The sequence below is a fragment of the Hetaerina americana genome, unplaced genomic scaffold (genome assembly GCF_022747635.1).
Source record: "Hetaerina americana unplaced genomic scaffold, ioHetAmer1.1.p SCAF_12, whole genome shotgun sequence".
NCBI classification, from domain to species: Eukaryota; Metazoa; Arthropoda; class Insecta; order Odonata; family Calopterygidae; genus Hetaerina; species Hetaerina americana.
The window spans coordinates 2,323,539-2,344,794 of record NW_027286292.1 but is presented as its reverse complement, the minus strand read 5'-3'; the positions used below and the strand labels follow the sequence as shown (position 1 = coordinate 2,344,794).

General features: G+C 41.5%; 1 protein-coding gene across 1 annotated transcript in view; it reads left to right on the top strand.

Annotated features, from left to right (window-relative positions):
* LOC139685651 (dual specificity tyrosine-phosphorylation-regulated kinase 2-like) overlaps positions 1 to 21,256 on the top strand; it is a 44,497-nt gene that overhangs the window by 1,920 nt on the left and 21,321 nt on the right. The window lies entirely within an intron of this gene.

Sequence of the window (21,256 nt, the reverse complement as noted above, 5' to 3'; positions counted from 1 at the left end):
TTTACAATTACGTTTATTACGTTATTATTATTTTGGACAGGACAAGAATGCGAAAATATTACCTGTAATGTGATACAATAACATTGTTTATGATTCATTAATAGTCTGTGATCAGGAAGTTGCGCGGCACAACTAAAAATATTATAGCATTCCAGTAAATATAACTTACTAGGAAGCGAATAAATATCATGACCGTGAAAAACGCTTCCTCATCTACTTATTAAACTGTGGGCATTAGCATAAAAGGTTAAAACGGACGTGACATAATTTAATTTCGATAAAAAATAACGTAGGGACTGTAACTCTTGACCAATTAATAGGCTGGGAGTTTTATTCATGTCGTTTACTATAGATGGCTTTTCTTCGGTTATACTTTTTTGATCTTATGTGACTGAATAATCGTAATCTTTAATGAGTGCTTATTCGATGAATGTGTGAAAACTTTCCAACTTCATTCAATGCCCTCGGAAACGCATCCGTATTTGATGTTATGATGAAATAATAATATTAATGAACGAGAGTAGCTTGAGGTCCTAATGCTCTTACTTATATTTAGTATTTTGTAATTTTTACTTATTGTCGTGTAGTGGTTTTTTTCGGCATATGTAAAACAGTAGACTTGGTGATTTATCACATTTAACTTGCCTTTTACAACTATCATTTGCCCTTGTGTTCATTGTATCCAGATCGCCTGGTGAAAATAAATTATTATCCTGGACGCCACAGGCAACAAAAGTTGCACCCTGCTGTTGGCAGCGTGAGTCATCTCGAATGGAAGGAACTAAGAGCTGAAGGGGTTGTTAGGAGCATCGCTCACATCAAGGTCGCTCACTTCCGTCTTAAGAACTTTTACTAATTTCTTTGGGAAACCCGCTCGAAGAGGGAGTTATTTTACAATGCGTTGTATTATTGCGCCGTGGCTAAGCATACAATCTTCCATAAAGTTTTCGAATTTCTAATACCATCTTCCTTACAATTTTCATTTTATCTAATAATTATTATAGTATACCACCGAATAAAATCGCTTTTAAAATAAATAATTTAAAAATTGATCTCACATTTCGATGCCTTTTTTTGAAGCAACATTTTTCGAAATTAATGCCAGTTATTGGCTTGTAGCATCAAAGGCTTCCAAAGATGCAAATGTATTTTCTAATCACTGGCTCTGCAATTAAGGAATGCAATCCAATAAGATTGTTGAATTGCAAGATATATATCCCAAAATGTTACTCATCAGTATTAAAAGTTTAGTATGTTGTTAATAATTCATTTTAATGCGTGCAGTATCTGGTCAAGACACACTAATGTGAAAGGCAAAGCCTTGACCAGATGAGCTGGGATGCAAACACATAGTTTTTCAGAAAATTGTAAAGTGGATAACACCTCCAAAAGTATAATAAAGAACAAATAGATATTTTAAGTGGTAATTTTGAAATTTGCTCCCAGCTATGGCATGATTGAAAAAATACCACCAAAAGGCTATAAAAATGGTCATATAAAGGCGATATAAAAATGTTCATTGGACAACTGTGTGATGACTGAAAGGATAAAAATCACAAAATCCAATTTATGACAGTGCCCTGAAAAATTGACCGCCTCAGACCGCCCATTGGGTTAGCAGTTTTAGGAGAGGCGACCGACAGCTGAGGTGACTTGCGCCATTAGGGATGGATAGGAAAGGATGAAGGGTGGGGAGAAACTAGCCGACTCCAGACGCAAGGCGCCAAGGGGTCCGCAGCTTGACGTCCCATCCGACGGACGGCGTGCTCACTCGAAAGTGCTCTACCCAAAGCACCTCGAGTAGAGATCGCGATACAACTGAAAAATATCTGTTGTCTCCAGGATTCGAATCCCTCGGGGTGGGAAGCCAGCACGTAAGCTACTGCACCATCCCGATCCCCCAGTAATGGGTTTCACCATTTAATTTAATTTTGTATTTTTTCACATTAGGCCTCATTTCTCTGCTAATAATTTCGATGCACAGGTGACATCATCAGGAAGTGTCCATAGTGGCATACCTTATGATGCTGTATATGCAGCAAAACCGGTAGCAGTGGAATAAGTTTAGGGTGAAAAAATGCGTGGTTTACTTATTGAATGGTCTTGAATTTTCACTAACTAGAAACCATCGAATTCAGTATTATTACTTTTTATTGCATGTAATCGACCGGTTAAGCTAGTTATAGATGGTCACAACTACCAAATAAATATTTGCCTTAACTATCAAAAGGCAATGCAAAATCCGACTCTGCATAAAGCTTCTCCTCATGTCTTTGTACTTCCTTCCTCCCTTCATCCCGTCCAACATCCCTTTCTTCGTTTGCCTAACATTCATTCTTCCGTCTATCTCAGCCTTCAGCATCCCACTACCGATCGACGTTTTTCGTCCATTTTTCCTGCCTCCGTATGATTTCTGCCCGCTACCCCCTCTCCTCCCTCACCATACCTAAAACTTCCCTGGGTCCCTGTCATCAACTACCTCCTACTGGTGGACGTTTCTTTGCCCAGCGAAAGTCTTCTGCTTACTTCCCTACTAGATATCCTTGTAACTATAGCCCTCCTATTTTATTTTAAGCTTAGCTTTTCTCTCTCCGGAGATCTACCTAACCTTTGTTTTATTTTTGTTTATTCTCATGTAATATCCGTCGCCCTGGCTTTCCAATTCACCCAGCAATGCTTGCATCCACTTGCCTGACTGACAAACTAAAGCTTGCTCATCAGCAACCTAGCTGATTTTATGATTTCCCCGCCGACTTTCATTCCTGTCTCCAGTTCTTCCCATGCCTCTTAAATCACTTCTCCAACATACAGCACAGGTGATAAGGGACAACCCTGCCTTACACCTCTTCCTAACTGCCCTTCAGGACTCGCCATCCTTCACTCGCACTTGTGCAGTCCGAGACATGCACAGGTTGCGGATTAGTCTCCTTTCCCTTCAGTCCATACCTATTTGCTGCAATGTAATCATTGTTTTTCCCAATTCACTCTTTCAAACGTCTTTTCGAAATCTACGAAACCGACAAATACGTCCAGAGTGTATTCTGTATTTCTCTCGATTAGTGATCTCACTGCAATGGCAGCACGCGTGCCTCAATCATTTGCCCTACTCTCTATCCTTTTGTTGATGATCCTAAGAACGACTTTAGCTGCGTGGGTTATCAAACTTATTGTTCTGTAGTCCGGAGTGTATTCTGTATTTCTCTCGATTAGTGATCTCACTGCAATGGCAGCACGCGTGCCTCAATCATTTGCCCTACTCTCTATCCTTTTGTTGATGATCCTAAGAACGACTCTAGCTGCGTGGGTTATCAAAATTATTGTTCTGTAGTCCTCACATGATGTAACCGTTACTTCATTAGAATAGGAACTAGCGCTGGTCTCACCAAATCTTCTTGCGAAATTCCTCTCTCGTAAATACCACAAATTAGTCCATAAAAACTCTTCCTCCCTTCTTCTCCAAACCTTTAAGTAGCTCCACACGAATGTTGTATACCCCCCTCTGCCTCATTTGATTTCATTTCCCTTAAAGCTTTTTCTATCGCATCGTCGAGTATGCCCGGACCCAAACTGTCTTCATCTACGTCACATTCTCGTTTTATGGCCGAACTTGCTTGGCCTAAGTTCTTTACCATATTTCGCTTATAGTCCTTCCATCTCTCTAGGATATTTCCTAAGTTCAACTAGTATTTTCCCCGACTTATTTATGATTGGTTACATAGATTTTCCTTTCTGACTTCATCTAAATCTACATAATACCCCGCAAGCCGCCTCAAGGGCGTGTGGCGTGGGGTGTTAAGGTCACCACCCGTAAAAGGGAGCAAAACCACCTACAAAATCGACACATCCATGCAAACCCAGGCCCACAGTGACGTATACATTCGTGCAAAAATCTTTTCTACTTACGCGCATGCTACTACATATAATATCAACTAACAAACAATTGCGCCCAAGGATGCAATTGGTGTGCTATACAAGAAAGTTAAAACACTATAGGGAAGTAAGTTTTTTAAAATTTTTCTTGATTTTGTTAATGATTTGAACCGCGAAGTGAAAATTAAGATTAGGATGTTTTAGTTGTCGTTGAAGCGTAGCGTCCATTTCAAAAATATCCCCATCGCTCTGTTTCCATATCCTCGAATTGCGTCTTCCACATCCTTCTTTTGCTCTCTATGTTACCCATCTCAATTTATCATTTTACTCTTTGTACTTCATTCTACCTAGCTCGGTGTTCACATTATTCCACTTACTTTTCTCATCTATCTTTCTAATCGTCTCATCCATAATCAATAGTTTCCTTGCCCTTTTCCCATTAACGGTTCCTATAGTTTCTTTTTCTGTTCTTTCTTTCGCTTTCGATATCCCCTTTCTGATATACTCGTATTTCCATATTTCCTCGATGGTACTGAGTTCCTTTCCCTCATTTGCTTGCTAACCTTTGGAAAAAGCAAGCTTTGGCTAAGTGGTTCACTAGCGCTACGGCTCCGCCTACTTGGACGCTCGTTAGTCCGTCTGCATGCCGTCGATACGGCTTGCCCAACTGGCAATGCCTTCTCTCTCCAGCTCCCTGGCATTGAACCATTTGCACGCGTAACAATCAATTGGCAACCCAGGGAAAAGTTGCAAATTTGAATATTGGGTAGCTTTTTTAGGCTTTAGACCAATATGCACGGCGGGAATGGGATGTCAAGGGGTTAGGCGCCCGGTCTGGCTGGCCGTCGTCTTTTGAGAGCGAGAGAAAGAGCTGGGCGTATTGGAGGTCGTCACGTGCCCGGGGTTCACCTGCCCCCCCCTCTCTCGGCGGAACCCCCAGGGCCAGGAGGTGGTCTCGCTGACGGCCGGCGGTGGCAACTGGAGATGGTGGTGCAACAGGTTGTGGCGCGTGACGTCACTCCCCTCTTCCGCGCCACCCCTCGCCGCGTGCCATCTGTCCAGGGGCGGGCGCTCGGTGGGCTGCTTAGAAAACCAACCGACAGTGGCCGAAGTTCTTACGATAACACTATTTTTAAACGAGAATTTGGTAGCTGGGGTTTTAGAAGTCGCTGAACCCAACCAACAATGCTTACGAAGTTGTTAATAACAAAAATGTGGAAATTGACAAATTATTTCATTTTTCGGCGAAAGTTAAAGGTGGGAGTGTTTGGAGGATGCTGAATACGAATATATTAATGCATTTATTGTAAAAAAATAAGTAAATGATCATAATGTACGCAAGTTCTTAAAAGTTATTAAATATTGATAAAAAATGTGTTGCTGTGCAACTTAGCAGCACACGATTATTTCATAATTTAACATATGCAGTTAATTTTTATGAGCATATCTCAATCTATTCAACTATTGCACTATTCAGTTTGCAACTTAAATACCATGCAGTGGATCAACTAATAAGATATTTAACAAGAACTGCCTAAAAGCCATACTTATACCGTTCTTCTTTCTTTTCACGTTTCCTTTAAATTTCTTTTTGATTATTATTAACAACATAAAAGTGGCTCAGTCATAAAAAAATATACATAAATACATTGAAGAGATTCATTATGTATATGAATAAATATAATTTAAATTAAGACGACGAAGTAGGTGGATACTTGATTAGATATTTATTATATAAGAAATTACTCAAATATTATGAGTAGCTACATTAAAAAGAAGTAATCAAATGTTACCGCTGTCTTCACTGAGTCGTCTTCTACTGTACTACGCACTTCGACGAAAAACTCGTTCGACTGGTCTGAGCTTGATGGCATTCGTATATTAGGCGCCTTCAGAAAGCTAGAACTACCGGAAAAATATTTTTTCGTTTAGCGTTTCTTATGATCAATGGACGATAATAGGGGTCTGATTGTGCCAAGAGCCGTAGATACAAATTCTCATCTTCCTCGTGTGGTTCCTTCTGTAGGGCTTAGTCAATTTGTCACACGACTGGTGGGCGCCCTCCGATATCCGGCCAATGGGTAATATCATCTCTGGAGTTAATGATGGCTGTGCATAAGCAATTTATTGCACAGTTGGTGGTATTCAACAACGGGTAGAGATGGGCTATCTTTTGTGCTGCTTGAAGAAAGAAGTTTTCAGAAGTCTTACAGCCACCGGTCACAACCGGCAGGAGCATGTGTAAAACCTTTATCATTCCAGCATCTATCCCAAGGATCTCTGCAAATATCTTTCGCGAAAGCTTATGAGTGGTATTTGCCTTGTTAGTGCCTCGGTATCCTGGTTTGGGCTAATGCAAGCTACTTCTTGAACTGAAGTCTTGATCAAATGTTTGTGGTAAGCCACTGCCGTTTTTACTTCGTCTTCGCCCCCTTGCTATTTCTTAACCTTACACTTATATGCAACGCGCGAAAAAACCGGATGTCCGAATGTGTGCATTCAACGTCGACATTCCGCACTTCCAAGTTGTTTTCATTGATGGAAAGTGATAGAATACGCGGAATGATATTGGAATCCTTCGGCGTTGCACGACACCAATGGCGTCGTTGGGTTAACTTAACAATCAATCAGTGGAGTGCATCTTTTGCTGTCGATCATAGTCATGGCAAGGTTAAACGAAATTCGCGCGTGAGCATTCTGTAAGGAGGCTTCAAATGGCACAAGCAAGCTTATGTGATAATTAATGTCGTCCGTTATGGTTATCGCCACAGTTAATTTAGATTTTTATCGTACGCAAAGTATACCCTAAAAATACTACATCAGATAAAACTTTTCCACATCCTCAGATAACTTCAGCTTGTACTGACCGTGACCAGGACTACCGTCGCATCCTCATTTGCATAATTAAGCCATAATCTGCAGTTTCTCGTCCGACAGGGCCTGGAGCTCGTCTGATTGCGGGAACAAAAGCCGGAGTGCGATGTGGTCCAGCAAGGTCTGCGGCGGCTTTGGATTGGCCGATTCTAGGACTCCATATTCCCCTTGCCTTGGCGTGTATGATTTTTGGGCTCGATAACTTGCACGTGGACGTGGGGTAAATGTGCGTCGTGCTCCATACTAATTCTCCTCATCTCGCGATACCATTGGAAAGGTTTCTCCGAAGAACTACGTATAAATTATTTGCCCCGAAAATACTAAACGGTAAATTAGTAATGGCATTAAATATATACTCTATATATGGAAGTTGGTTGATGACAGGGAGCTAAGGTAAACATTTAAAGGTGAGGCTAGTGAAAACTTAAATGAGGAGTGAAGTAACGTGCAGTGTAGAAACTTGGTTGTTGAAGCAAGGGTTTAGGCGTGGAGTAGATGCTTCTGAGAAGTTGGCGTGGAGGGGGATGGAAAGGTGAAATGGGCGGAAAGAAAAACAAATTAATGATAATAGAGGTGGTAAGAGAGCAGAGAAGTTTGATGGAAGAAATTAAAATGTACGACGGTGGTTGATTTTTAGGTTATGCCCGTTTGGTTGGCAAAACACCTACTCAATATTTCGCTAGCTAATGGCTGGCGAAGCGAGAGATGGTAGTCCAGTTGAGGACTACGGTTTAGGAACAAGATTTTGCAGCGGAAGGAAAGCGGTAGAATTCTCAAGGAGACGTGATATAATCATTTGGGACAATTGATTTGAGCACAATTATAGGAGTAGGTATGCGTGGAATATGCCCAGGAATTCAGAGATATGTCAAGTAGGCTTTACGTAATGGTTAGGTCAAATTAAGGAACAGGGTGACTAACTTTAACATTCTCCCGTGAGTGGATGTGGATTTTGACCATAATTTAGTACTAATGAAGTGTAACTTCAGCTTACCGAGGGTAAAAGAGGGAAGACGTATAAGAAAATAGGATTTCAAAGCTTTAACCCGAAGACATAGGAAAGAGTACCATGTAGTCGCTGAAAACATTAAGTGTGAAGAGAGAGGGGCTCGTGCAATAAATGCAAAATGGGAACGTATCAGAAAGGGGCATGGAGATCCGCAGACTTGTTAATTGGAACATTTGATAGGGAACGGAGGGACCTTGGATTGCACATACGCACTCCCCTGTAAGAGTGTGTGGCGGGGGTGGTGAAGAGTACGAGCCACACATGAATTACTTCAATCGTACACTCAAACGTAAGCTCGTATGCAGACATTCTCGTGCACATGCATGCCGATATAGGTCATCCAATTATTTTTGCATTTGATCAATTTATTAAATTTATGGATTTAAGTTAATTTAAATATTTCGGGTTCTTGGGTTCGATTTTGACGTGATTGCGTGCCTAGCGAAAGTAGAACATGTATTTGAATCTGTCTTTGACGATATCTCCGTAGTTTTCTTACATTGGTCGACTTATATTATCTAATTCGGTTTTCGAATAATTCCCCTTGTGTGCAGCGTGGAAACTCAGCAGCCCATTCCATTCGCTTGAACACAGATGAAATGACGTTGAAGATAGGCTGAAGAAAGAAATGGAAGAATGTGAACACAGAGTTATGACAGAAAAAAATGAACAAACAATAACACTTTGCCGGATATTGAGGTAATTCACGACCGATTTCGTTACGGTTTCGAGGAATCGAAACCGATCGTGTATTAAATCAATATCTAGTAGAAATGTGTTATTACTTAATCATTATGATATTCGAATTCTGGCGGATCACGCCTGAAACTATGTAAGTTAATGGGCAACTAGGTGAAAAGTCATAAATAATAAACTGGAGAGAATGTAGCCCACCAAAGAGTGTGAACTTGTGTACAAATTTAGTCAAATTCCCTCAGAGTACTTTCGCATTTACGTTAGGCGAGGGGAGGGCTCACCACAGCGACTCCTCTGCTCACCGCTTTTAACTCAGCCGATGATGAAAATTGTCGTGGACATCCGGGTCATCCCGAAATGAATTTTGTATGTAATAGCAAATTGGTTTCCTTTTTTCCCCTTGGATGACGATTCTCTCTTGAGAGTTCCAAAGCAGCTGACGAAAAAGGACCGGTCACCTGCCATTATCCCCTATGATAATATGGCGTGCTTAGTTATGACGTCAATGAAAATGAATAAGTCTTTGCGCCAGCATTCCATCGCAAGATTTTTTGAAGACCAACTTGGGAACGATGTCGTGGTTCAGAGGGTGTCACGAGGAGTGTATTGTTTCTGAACGCGTTCTACCCGATCACGGAGATGGATATGCGCCTGGAAATTAAGCTCCCAATACCAAACAAGGTGCCCGGGACTGGACCACATCTCCACCCGGCACATTCGGAATGCACCACGCTGTTTAACTTCTCTTGCTCTTTTCCCAACGTGTGAAGCGTGGCAAAGCTGGGTTTATTCCGCAAACTAGGAAAGGTCCTTCAATCCCTTAAAATACGAGGGTCATCCGGAAAGTAGTACCCGTTCGTGAAATAGAGACACAAAAGTAAATATTAACAAACATAAAAAATTTTATTTGAAAGAGGATACTTTAAACTACTTCTCAACATAATCTCCAAGCAAATTAAGGCATTTGTCATAACGTGTGACAAGTTTCTGTATTCCTGCTGCATAGTCCTTCGCCGCCAGCTCATTGAGATACGCGAGGGACCCATCTTGCACAAATTTTTGCATAATGCAGATGGTGTTTAACAATTTCATGAACAATTGTTCGAGAAACATTGGGAAAATGCTCACAGATGTCATCAATTGTGACGCGCCGATCGTTCCTCACGAATTCGTCAACTGAGCTCACCAGTTGGTCTGTAATGACAGACGGTCTCTCCGAACGCTCATCGTCGTGTGTGTTCCCCCTCCCCATGTTGAAGTTGCGACACCACCGCCGAACAGACGACTCGTCCATTACATTGTCTCCATACACCTCCTTTAATTGGCGATGAATATCACATGGGCGAACGTTTCTTGCATTGAGGAATTTAATCACTGCCCTCACTTCACAACTGGCGGCGTTCTCAATTTTTTTAAACATTGTAAACAATCACAGAAACAACACAGGCAATGCTAGCGTCACGCAACTTGGCTCAGAGAAGGCAGACAAGCCACTGAAGCTATCTGACCTCGTCCAGCGGCTACTCGCGTCGTCAGCACTTCATGCGGCACGAACGGGTACTACTTTCCGGATGACCCTCGTACATACGTGTCCTATCCCTCATCTTTCCAACTCCTCAAGTCCATCGGTTTGCAGGCTATGCATCTCCCGAGGGTTTCAACGCCGTCAGCACACGGCCTTATTGGGCGTCGCCAAGGCCTTCGACCAGGGGTGGCACGAGGGCCTCTTCCTCCTGCTTTTCAGAGCGAATGTTCGTGGTCACTTGGTGGAAGTGATTCAGAGCTTCCCCTCCGAACGCTCGTTCCGATTCGCCGAGAAAGACGCGCTGTCGTCCGAAACAAAGATGAACTGTGGCATCCCCCAGGGCACCATTTTGTCTCTTATTCTCTTCAATAACCACGCCATTGATCTTCCTTCTCCTCCACGAACGCTCGCTTTCATATTCCCTGGCGACATCGCCAACGCAGCCAGATCTTGGAATGGCGATTCTGCCTTTTACAAGATGTAAAACCTTCTTTCTGTCATTGATTATTGGACCGTCAGGTATAAAGTCACGACAACGGCGCCAAAAGCGTGAACTTCCTCGTTAACGTTCAGAGAAGACAAAAATGTCCTCCACGCAATCTTTTTAACTGTCGAAGTCACCCGTATTCCAATGAACTTAATACACAAATCCTTGGGGATAAGAATGGCCTGCCCAAATTTTGTTCGTATCCGTTGACAAAAATATAGTTAAAAAATAAACTCGTTTTTCCGATCGCATAGCTCCGACGTGCATGTCAATACCAGGATACGACTATATTAAGAGATCAGAAAATATTTAATAACTGCTGCAAAAGAAAGTTTATGACAGAAAAAAGATGGAAAGAAGGAAAAGTACGGTCCCCAAACGGGTGTAATCGTTCTGTAGAAATGCCGTCAATCAATGTGCAGCTCGATTTTTTATTGAATGTCCGAACTAAAATTCAGTGTGGGTCAGTTTCTAAGAGCCATGTGACATTTACTGAGCGACCCATGGTAAATATTCTGTGTTTCTATTTTATGTATTGAGTCATATTAGACGAACACAAAGATGAGCTGAATGATTGGATATGTAAACGACCAGTTTTAACTATGCAACTGCACCAGCAAATATGAATGATTCATGGCATTAATTTTTTAGGTTGATCTAATCGTGAGTGTCCATTGTTTTTTTCTGTCAGGAACTATTTTAATGTTTTGAAGAGGGAGGGTGAGGAATATTTTCACAGGAACAACACGAAGAGTGAATGCGGCCACTGTGAAAATATTCTGAGTTATTCAGTGAAATCTGTAAGGCATTTTCTAATGTCTGTATTTATGTTACTTGGGATATAGCTTAAAACTTAACAGTCAGACGAGCACTGTTTTCTTGCTCTTGTCACTTGCGAATGCGGCTTATAAGGTAGTAACATTACTGTGAGACGGCTCGACATGCATGAAGAGAGTAATTGCTCATAATATCTGTATGGCGAATAATGTCAATCTGTGCACGAATGCTGTCATTGTTAGTGAATGGCGAATCTGTGCAATGAATGCTGTCATCTATCACCTCAGTATCCGTTGTACAGATTCGAAAATATTTCATAAGTTCCTTGTGTGATCATGGGCGTTAGTTTTAAGTTAATTTCGGTGTTTTCTTTAGTAACCAAAATTACTCGGAAGTCGTAACTAAAATTTTAAGTGGTTCTGATAGTTCAACTACATCTCCTTAATACCCCGCAAGCGGCCGCAAGGGCGTGTGGCGGGGGTGTTAGGGCACCACTCGTAATTAAGAAAAAAAGACCGCCTGCAATATTATACAATCCACAAACGAAACATGGTATACATTAATGCAAAAACCCGTACAATCCACACGTTTGCAAACACTTAAACTACCAACTAATGTACATATCACCAAGAAGTATTTCTGATGTATTTGCAATGTTTAATTTTGTTCAGATTTGTAAAGTGAATGTTTTTAATGTGTCTAAAATGACTTCGATTTCTCACTTATATGATTTCTGATTGTTCGGGGGAAAGAATGAGTATTTGTATCCATCTATACTGGAATATATCTCCCTTGTTTTATCTTTGTGGTCTGATCGACTAAAGTAGTGTGTGGCCATTATAATTCCTTTGTTGTCATCGTTAAACTCATTCGTTTTGAACCTTTCTAAAAGTCTTAGTCTCGCTTGTTCTCTTCGTATCTCAAGTGGCTCCCAGCCTAATTCCCCTAAGAGACGTGTCCCATTTGTGTTCTTATAATGACAAGTTTTAACGAATTTGGCGGATTTTCTCTGGACTTAATCTAATATTTTGCCAACTTTTTTCCCGAAGGATACTTGTGGCATATTGTCACTAAGGTCTAACTAGAGCAAAATAACCCCTCCCTTAAACTTTTTCATTTCACTTCCCCACACCGTTTAATGAGGCCGAGTTTCTTTGAAGCGGATCCGCATATTGTCCTAATGTGTGTTCCCCATGAAAGGTGTCGTGTTATAACATCCTCCAATTATTTACATTGATTGGCCGTAGTCAGTACTGAACCCTCTATTTCGTGGTTTATGTCCTGTTCGCCACTTCCTTTATTCCAAAATTTCAAACCTGCCCATTTGTCTATATTGAGCATTAATCCCCATTCCTTGTACCAATCCGAGATTGTGTCCAAGTCTCTAGAGAGTAGCTCGCGATCTAGTTGGCTCCTTATTTCCCCGTATACCACCGTGTTGTCAACGAATAATCTGAGTTTGCTACTAATGTGTGCGCTTAAGCCATTAATGTATATTAAGAATAGCAGCGGTCCTATTGCACTTCCCTGGGTGATGCCCGAAGATCTCTATGCGCTGAGAATGATCTCTATCCGTTGAACACAACCCATTGATGACCACTATAATTTGTTTGCGAGTTGACAAGAAGTCTCCAATCCAATTGGTAATTTTCTCATTGCTACCATATCATTCAAGTTTGTGTGACAAATTATTGTGTGCGACTTTATCGAAGGTTTTTTTGAAATCTAGGAATACTGCTTTGTTTTGTGAGTTGTTTTCTCTCGTCCTAAGGATATCGCGAGTGAAAAGACCTAATTGTGTTTCGCAAGATCTGCTCTTCCTAAATACGTGCTGGTTGTACCTAAGTATTTTCCTACTCTCAAGAAATCTCGTAATGTTAGTGACAATAATGTGTTCCCTTATTTTACAAGAGATCGATGTTAGGGAAATGAGTCGGTAATTGGTTGGTTTATCCCTGTCGCTGCCTTTATAGACGGGAGTTATATGGGCTAGCTTCCAGTCGCGAGGTACTGAGCTTTCTTCCATCGATTAAAAAAAAACCAGTCTGTGAAAACGTGGCAATGTCTTCAGCTAATTCCTTCAATATTTTAGCCGGTATTTATACCGGATCAGGTGCTTTGTTTACTTTGATACTATGCAACACGCACCAACAAGGGAATAGAGCAGATGCTCTATTCCCTTGTTGGTGCGTGTTGCATCGCTCAAGTGTTCCTCGGATGGGTTTGGAAGAGCGTTCGTGACTTTATTATAGACGCTCTGGAAAACTTTTTTTTTTAAATATTTTCCTTTCTCACGCTCTTTGTAATAATTTCACCGTTTTCCGTCTTCAAATAATGTACATATGTACAGTTGGACGTTAACCCTGTATATCACCAAAATAGGACCAGAATGACTTCGGATTTTCCTCAAGATATTCGCTTAGCATCTCAGATTTGAAGTGTAGGGCTTTTCGCACGATACGTTTCGTTATGCTACGACGTTCTTTTAGTTTCTGTTTGGATGAATTCTGACGAACTTTACTTTTTTAACAATTTAAAAAATCTGATTGTAGTCTTATTTGCCTTCTTAACAACGATCTGACGTCTCCGTTGTACCACCTAGGTTCCTTACTGTCGCATTTCAACTTTGGATGGGATTCACGAGTCCATTCTTTCACGAATAATATTTAAGAAAGATTTTCAAGCGTTCTCTGTATCGGCTGTCAGTGTTTTTGTCTTTCATTCTGGCAATTCTCTTTTTAAATATTCTCGTAGTCCGTTAAAATTTGCCTTGTTGTATACGTATATTTTCCGCTTTTCTTTGTTTATTTTCACGAACTTAGTTTTTAACTCTACAAGAATAGCCTTGTGGTCACTGATTCCGTCCATATTTCAATGTTTGCAATGATTTCGGGCATAGAAGTCGCAAAGATATCCAGTATGCTGTAGCCTCGTCTTGTTGACTTAACAATTTGTTCTAAGGAGTGTTTTGTGACTGTATGAAGGAGTTCATGGCATGAGTCTGTTTTTGGCAGATTTTCCTACGCTGTACGTGTCGCAGTCAATTGACGGTAGATTTTTATCAGCAGCAATTATAATAATACTGTTGCTGTTTGTTACTCAGAATGGATATTCGGTCGTCAAGCGTGTGTAGAACCTCTGTTTTAGAATAAAATCTTCTATAACTAAAAAAGTTCCAGTTCAATTGTCATTATCTTTCACATCTGTAATTGGTGAGTTTTTGTCCCAACATAGTATTAAATTTTCTAATACCGTACTCGATTGTGGTTCAGAATACGTGCTTAAAAAGCGTTGATCAAAGCAGAAAGTGGAGTTGTTATGTACGAATGAGGCTAAGGGACTAAATATGAGACACGAAAATTGTCCATAACACAGAAAAATGCCGGTTTATCAGCATCGATACATTTATATGGTTGCATTTCCAGGTGCGCGACCACTGCAGTGTATGTCTCCACGAGTACGGCTTCCCCCGTTACCTCGTTCGGGTCACGACCTATTGGGAGGTCGTGACCCGAAGGACGTAGGCAGGCAGGAAATGGATTCCACCCACCTCCTCTCCCTTCGCCCTTTCCACGTCTCCTTCGCTTTTGTAGTCCACTGAGAGGGAGGTCGATGGAGGGAGGGCTGGGGGTCCGTTGTAACCCTGCGTGAGTGCCAGCTCTGTGGTCGTTAAGGCGTAGGTGCAAGATCCCTAGCATTCGATAGAGAATCACAGTTGTCCGAATGCTGGCGTCTTCGCCTGAGACGAGATGTTCTATTTGATTTGGCCTCGTCTGGCGAGCCCCATTTTACCACCGCCGTCCATTATTTTCAATCGTTTCTTTTACCAGCAATATGATTTTTCCGGCGTCCCGGCGTCTTTTAAGTCTGCCAGCACCACAACCAATGAACCGAGATGCGTTGCACACATTTCCCGAACCGGAGAGCGCTACCGTAAATAGGGTTCACGATTTGCATCGACTCCGCCGACTCCTCTGTCACCATAGCTGCCACCGCCACTTTCTTTACGTGTCCGTCCCCTGCATCGATCGTGATGGTGTTGGGTTGCGCCGTCCGCACACCGTTGTGTGCGACCGCACCAGCCTCCAACACGGTCATGGGGAAGGAACAGTGGTGTACCGTGGTGCAGACGGGCTGCGGGTTGGTCGCGTCCGCGGGCTTACGTCGTACCCGCCAAGTGATCAAGTCGCCTTACCTACACAACTCCTCGTAGCGCGGCCTAGATCGGCCATGAGCACCCGGATACTTGAGTGCTCCACCTTTCGCATTCCTTAAGGAGCCATCATTTGGGCATTTGGGGTTTTATGGCTCGTTTTGCATCGACTCCGCCGACTCCTCTGTCACCATAGTTGCCACCGCCACTTTCTTTACGTGTCCGTCGCCTGCATCGATCGTGATGGTGTTGGGTTGCGCCGTCCGCACACCGTTGTGTGCGACCGCACCAGCCTCCAACACGGGCATGGGGAAGGAACAGTGGTGTGCCGTGGTGCAGACGGGCTGAGGGTGTGGATTGGCGGGTTGGTCGCGTCCGCGGGCTCATCATTTGGTCATTTGGGGTTTTATGACTCGTGGGCAGATGAAGTTTCCTTAGTGCACGTGTCGTTGTTCGAAAGAGCATTTCGAAGGACTTGGTGATCGGATTCCGGTGGAATTGTGTCGTTGGTGATCCCACGCAGTTTACGTTGTTCTAAGGTTCATAAACAAAGGGATAGAGAGTAGGGCAAATGATTATTTTGAGGATGACCAGTTTGGGGTTAGGAAGGGGAGAGGTACGCGTGATGCCATTGCCGTAATGAGATTATTAATCGAGAGGAACATAGAATACAACCAGGAGGTATTTGCCTGTTTCATAGATTTCGATGCTAATTTATACATTATTTATACACGTATATATATGACACTTGGTCGGCGCATGGAACGCAAGAGTAAGTTTTTATATATTTGTATTTATACTCCCGTGGGCCTTTCAATAAGTCTGTCAGGAATATTGGAAAAGCGAATTATTTGGGGCTGACATTTTTTTATTTTTCCGCAATCCCCGTTTCCATGTGCTTTTCCCAGCGTTTCTCCCACTCTTTTAATCCGTCCAAAAATCCGGATTTCGGAAGGTCCTCCAAATGGTGACCTATGTGTCGACGACGGTCTCCTCGTTCGAAGGGAGTCGTTTTCCGCCGGCCCGACCCTTTCTTTCCTTCCACAGACGTCATTTACCACAGGCCGTGGTGGATGGAAATCCCTCCACAAAATCTTGATCGGAATGTATGGGAATGCGAGAAACATCTGAATTTGAACACATTCAAATGATATACCTGTATAAGGTATAGATGTTATTACGAGTAAATTGCCACGGGGACAGTTTCTCTGACTGAAATCTTTTTTCATCGCATTACAAGGACCCGTTACGAGCGTTTTTCTATCAACAGCTAAGAAATTAGAATTAATTTTACATTGACTTAATTGATGAGTACATATAAATATGTAAATATTTTTATTGAGTCTTATTTGAAATCATAAACTTTAATTAAACATTTCAGCTAGGTGTTTATATTTTTTGTAGTTTTATAGAGCCAACTTTCCGTAAAAAATAAAAAATGCACTAATCATTAAAGCGTATTAGTTCAAAAATGGAATTATATGAAACAAATCTTAAAGGAACACCACAGTTGCCTTTGCCTGCGGAACAGAAGGTTCATTAACACATTTTCTCAGATGACAAAGGCACCTTCACTATGGTAGGTAGTTTGTTTTATGATATGCATGCAACATTTCCGTAGTCAATCTCTTTTTAAATCACTTCTTTTCCAATAGCTGTATTCAAAATTGTTGCACCATTCAAGACTTTATTACTGACCGCTCGTTTCACAGGGTGTGTGTAAAAATATTTCGCTTTTTCCTGGTTACGTGTTTGTGATTCACTGGTTTCATATCTCACGTAATGTTTAGGTGAAACCAAGTTTTGTGCAGTAAGAAAGATTCTATAAATTATCTCATCAGGTTTAGTGGGATTTTGAATTTTTGGGACGTTGATTATATTTTATAGCTTGATTAACTTATAATTTCTCCTGTAGTGGAAGATAAATTTATGATTTCTACCAATGACTGCAGTAGTCCTCAGATACATCTTTCGATATTATTGTCCCATAGAACATCTGTGGTTACCTTATGATTTTAAAATGAAATTATAGTCTTTCATTGGCAATTAATAGCATCGGGAATGAAATCACAGCATTTATTTAGGCTTTTTAATAATACCAAATTGAATATTATTCTCCTTGGTGGTTTCAATGCGCCCTTCCCATTGTCCCCCCCACTCTCTGCCATGTACTTATTATTTTATGCCCAAATTCCATGTCATGCTCTATATTTTGGCTTTCCTTGTTTGCGCTTGAATTAGTATTTTTTTGTTCATACCTTTCTCACTGGTAACTAACGATTTGAGCGTGCCCTGCATAGGTTTGGAGCTCATTCGTTGATAGGAAGGTCATAATATACTTTATTATCCTCTTTAATTAGTATCGAATTTCCTACTTTTCCATCCTTATCTCTATGCTGGAATCATCATATTTATATCTTCTCTAGGGTAGTATGTAGTCCTCTTTTGAGGAATTCTTTTCGACAATTCCTATGTATTTGTTGGCCATGGTTTATTTAAAGTACTAGATACTCTTCTCATACTATATTATTCTTTCCTTTTTCTATGACCCTGTAATACTTAATATAATAATATATACCATGCAACCAAACGATATAAAAGAGTTCTTCATCTTTGTTCCTTTTCCTCTAATTTTCTTTTTTGTATGCATTACGTATCATTTGCCGCGATCTCTTTGGTATTTCTTTCTCGTGTGTAATTTTCTGTTTTCTTTATATGGGCACGTGGTATTCCTGTGGGTGGAGCCCTGGGCAACTGTTCGTAGGTCCCATATTCAATTCCGGGTAGTACCCAATGGTCCACCCGAACTGTGTGATTTTCCGAGCACCAGGTCTTTTTGTGAAATATCTGCATGCACAAAAGACTCCACAACCCGCCTCAAAGTTGTGTCGTTGGGGGTATTAGAGTGCAGAATAATAATTCAAGCATACTCTGAAATACATGTTAATTGACGTGGAAAAACTATCGGGCACATACTTGGGCATTTACAAAAGACAGGTATTTTTGAGTTTGGCCAATACATTTGTCTACATATTATTTAAGAAATATTTTTAGAGATCTTGGGTTCGGTTTTGTTGTGCTTGCGTATGATGCAGGCAGGAGTAAGAATGATTGACTCCTTCTCTGACGATATCTATCTCCATTATTCCATTCCGGTGGTCGAATATATCGATAAAAGTTGCTGCAATAATAATTCCCTCTTTGTTGCAGGAAATCTGAGGTGCCCTGTACCTTTCTAAGAGTCAGTCTTGTCTGGAAGACTGTCAACATTCTCGTCAAAAATCAAATAGGCTCCCATCCTGATCCTCTCCGGATTTGGCCGTGAGGCTTACTCTCATCCCATAACAATATTTAACAAAACTACGACCGCCGTGCCGTCGAAACGTCAAAACTACATATCATAGTGTCCTCTCTTTTTGTTTCTATGGTTTAAAAATCTACATCTGTGTTTTAATGTATTTGTGCGTAGCCGAAGAGCGTTCCATTTCGAAGATGACAAAACACAAAATCCTGTTCCTTCCCTTTCCTCCCCTCTATTACACTCTTCAACATCCCACTGCCAGTCAATACGCCCCTCAGCCATTTATCCTGCCTCCATAGGATTTCTCCCAACAAACCCCTCTCTTCGCCCACCTTACCAAGTACTTCCTCATTCGTTTTCTTCTCCATTTCACCTTCTCCATTCTTCTCCACAACCACATTTCAAAAGACTCCTATCTACGTCTATTATCCTGCTTCAATGACCATGTTTCCGCACCGTACATAGCCACGCTCCATATCAAAGTTTTTACGAGTCTTTTCTTAATATCCTTACCCTAAGTCCCCCTCATCAACTCCCTCCTCCTTGTGAAAGCCTCTTTGCCTAGCGCAATTCTTCTCCTTACGTCCCTAGTACTTTGACCGTTTTGGTCCAAAACACTTCCGAGATACGTAAACTTTTCTACCTGCTCTAGTTTTTGCCCTCCTATTTTAATGTTTAGATTAGCCATTTTCTTTCGATTTATTAATATTGATTCTCATCCCATACCTGTCGCACTGAATTTCCAATTCACTCAGCAATGCTTGCAACCCCTTGGCTGACTGGCAAACTAAAGCTTGGTCATCAGCAAACCTAACTGATTTTACGAATTTTCCGCCCACTTTCATTCCTACCTCCAGTTTTTCCCATGCCTCTTTAATCATTTAATCGGCATACAGGTTGAACGGTAACGGTGATAATGGGCAACCCTGCCTTACACCTCTTCCTAACACTGCCCATCCGGACTCCCCGTTCCCCATCCGCACCTGAGCAGGCTGAGACATGTGCTGACGTGTTGCGGATTAGCCTCCTTTCCCTCTAATCCATTCCTATTTTCTTCTATATACTCATTGGTTTTTCCCAATTCACTCTATCAATCTCTATTTCGAAATCTACGAAACAGGCAAATACCTCCTGGTTGTATTATCTCATTACTGCAATGACATCACGCGTACCTCTTCCCTTCCTAAACCCTAACTGGTCATCCCGTAAGTAATCATTTGCCCTACTCTCTATCCTTTTTTTATGATCCTGAGAACAACTTGAGCTGCGTGGGATATCAAACTTAATTGTCATGTAGTCCTCACATGATGTAGCCTTTACCTTTTTCAGAATAGGAACTAAAACTGATCTCACGAAGTCTTCCGGCCAGATTCGTTCCTCATAGATACTACGCCCCATATAGCCTCTTCCTCCCACATTTTTCTAAAGATTTCAATAGTTCGGCTGGAATGTTATCCACCCCCACGGCCTTGTTTAGTTTCATCTTTCTTAATGCCCTTTCTATCTCATCGTCTAGTATGCCTGGACCTAAGCTATCTTCCTCTACGTCATGTTCCTTTTTCTATGTCTAACTTTGATGGTCTTAAGTTCTTTACTATACAGTTTTTCTGTATATTCCTTCCATCTCCCTTGGATGTTCCCCTGCGTCAACTACTATCTTACCCGCCTTATCTCTAATTGTAAGCATAGATCTTTCTTTATCACTTCCCGATAAAGATTTCACTTCGCTGTACAGCGCACCGATTTCACCCTTCCTCTGCAAACTATCCATATCCTCGCACTGCGTATTCCACCATGCTTCTTTTGCGTTATTTTTTACCCGCCTCAATTTATTGTTTAACTGTTTGTACTTCATTTTGCCTAATTCTGTATTTACATTCTTCCTTTTTCTCCTCTCATCCATCTTTGTAATCATCTCATGCGTGATCCATAGTGAGTCCTTTTAGCGTTAACGGTTCCAATAGTGTCCTTTGCGGCTTTCGATAACCCTTTCTTGATCCTTTCCCATTTTTCTTCGATAGTACTTAGCTCTTTACCATCCTCCATGATTTCCTCTACCGCCTTTTTGGTCTCTTTCCTTTTCAAACAATTTAATGCTTCTACATTCCATTTTCTAACCCGCCGCCCCTGCCTTATCTTTTTGAAACGGACGCTAAATTTCATAACAACTAAATTGTGGTCAGTGTCCGCATCCTCTCCCGGGAAACTGTGCGAATTTATCACACTCTTCCTAAACCTGTGTCTAACAAGAAAATAATCTAGCTGATACCTTTCTTAGTCACCTGGCATTTTCCATGTATACCTGCGTCTTTTGTGTTGTCTAAACCAAGTGTTGGTGATGACTAACCCCTGTCTCCTGCAGAACTCAACTGCTTTCTCCCCGCGGTCATTCCTCGTGCCTAAACCGTAGTCCCCGACCTCGTCACCATCTCTTCCTTCGCCCACCGTAGCATTCCAATCCCCCATCACTATCAAATGTTTCCCTGAAGTAACACACGCGATTATGTCCTCTTAAGTGATCGTATATCCTATCGACCTCTTCTTCCTTATGGTTGCTCGGTGGG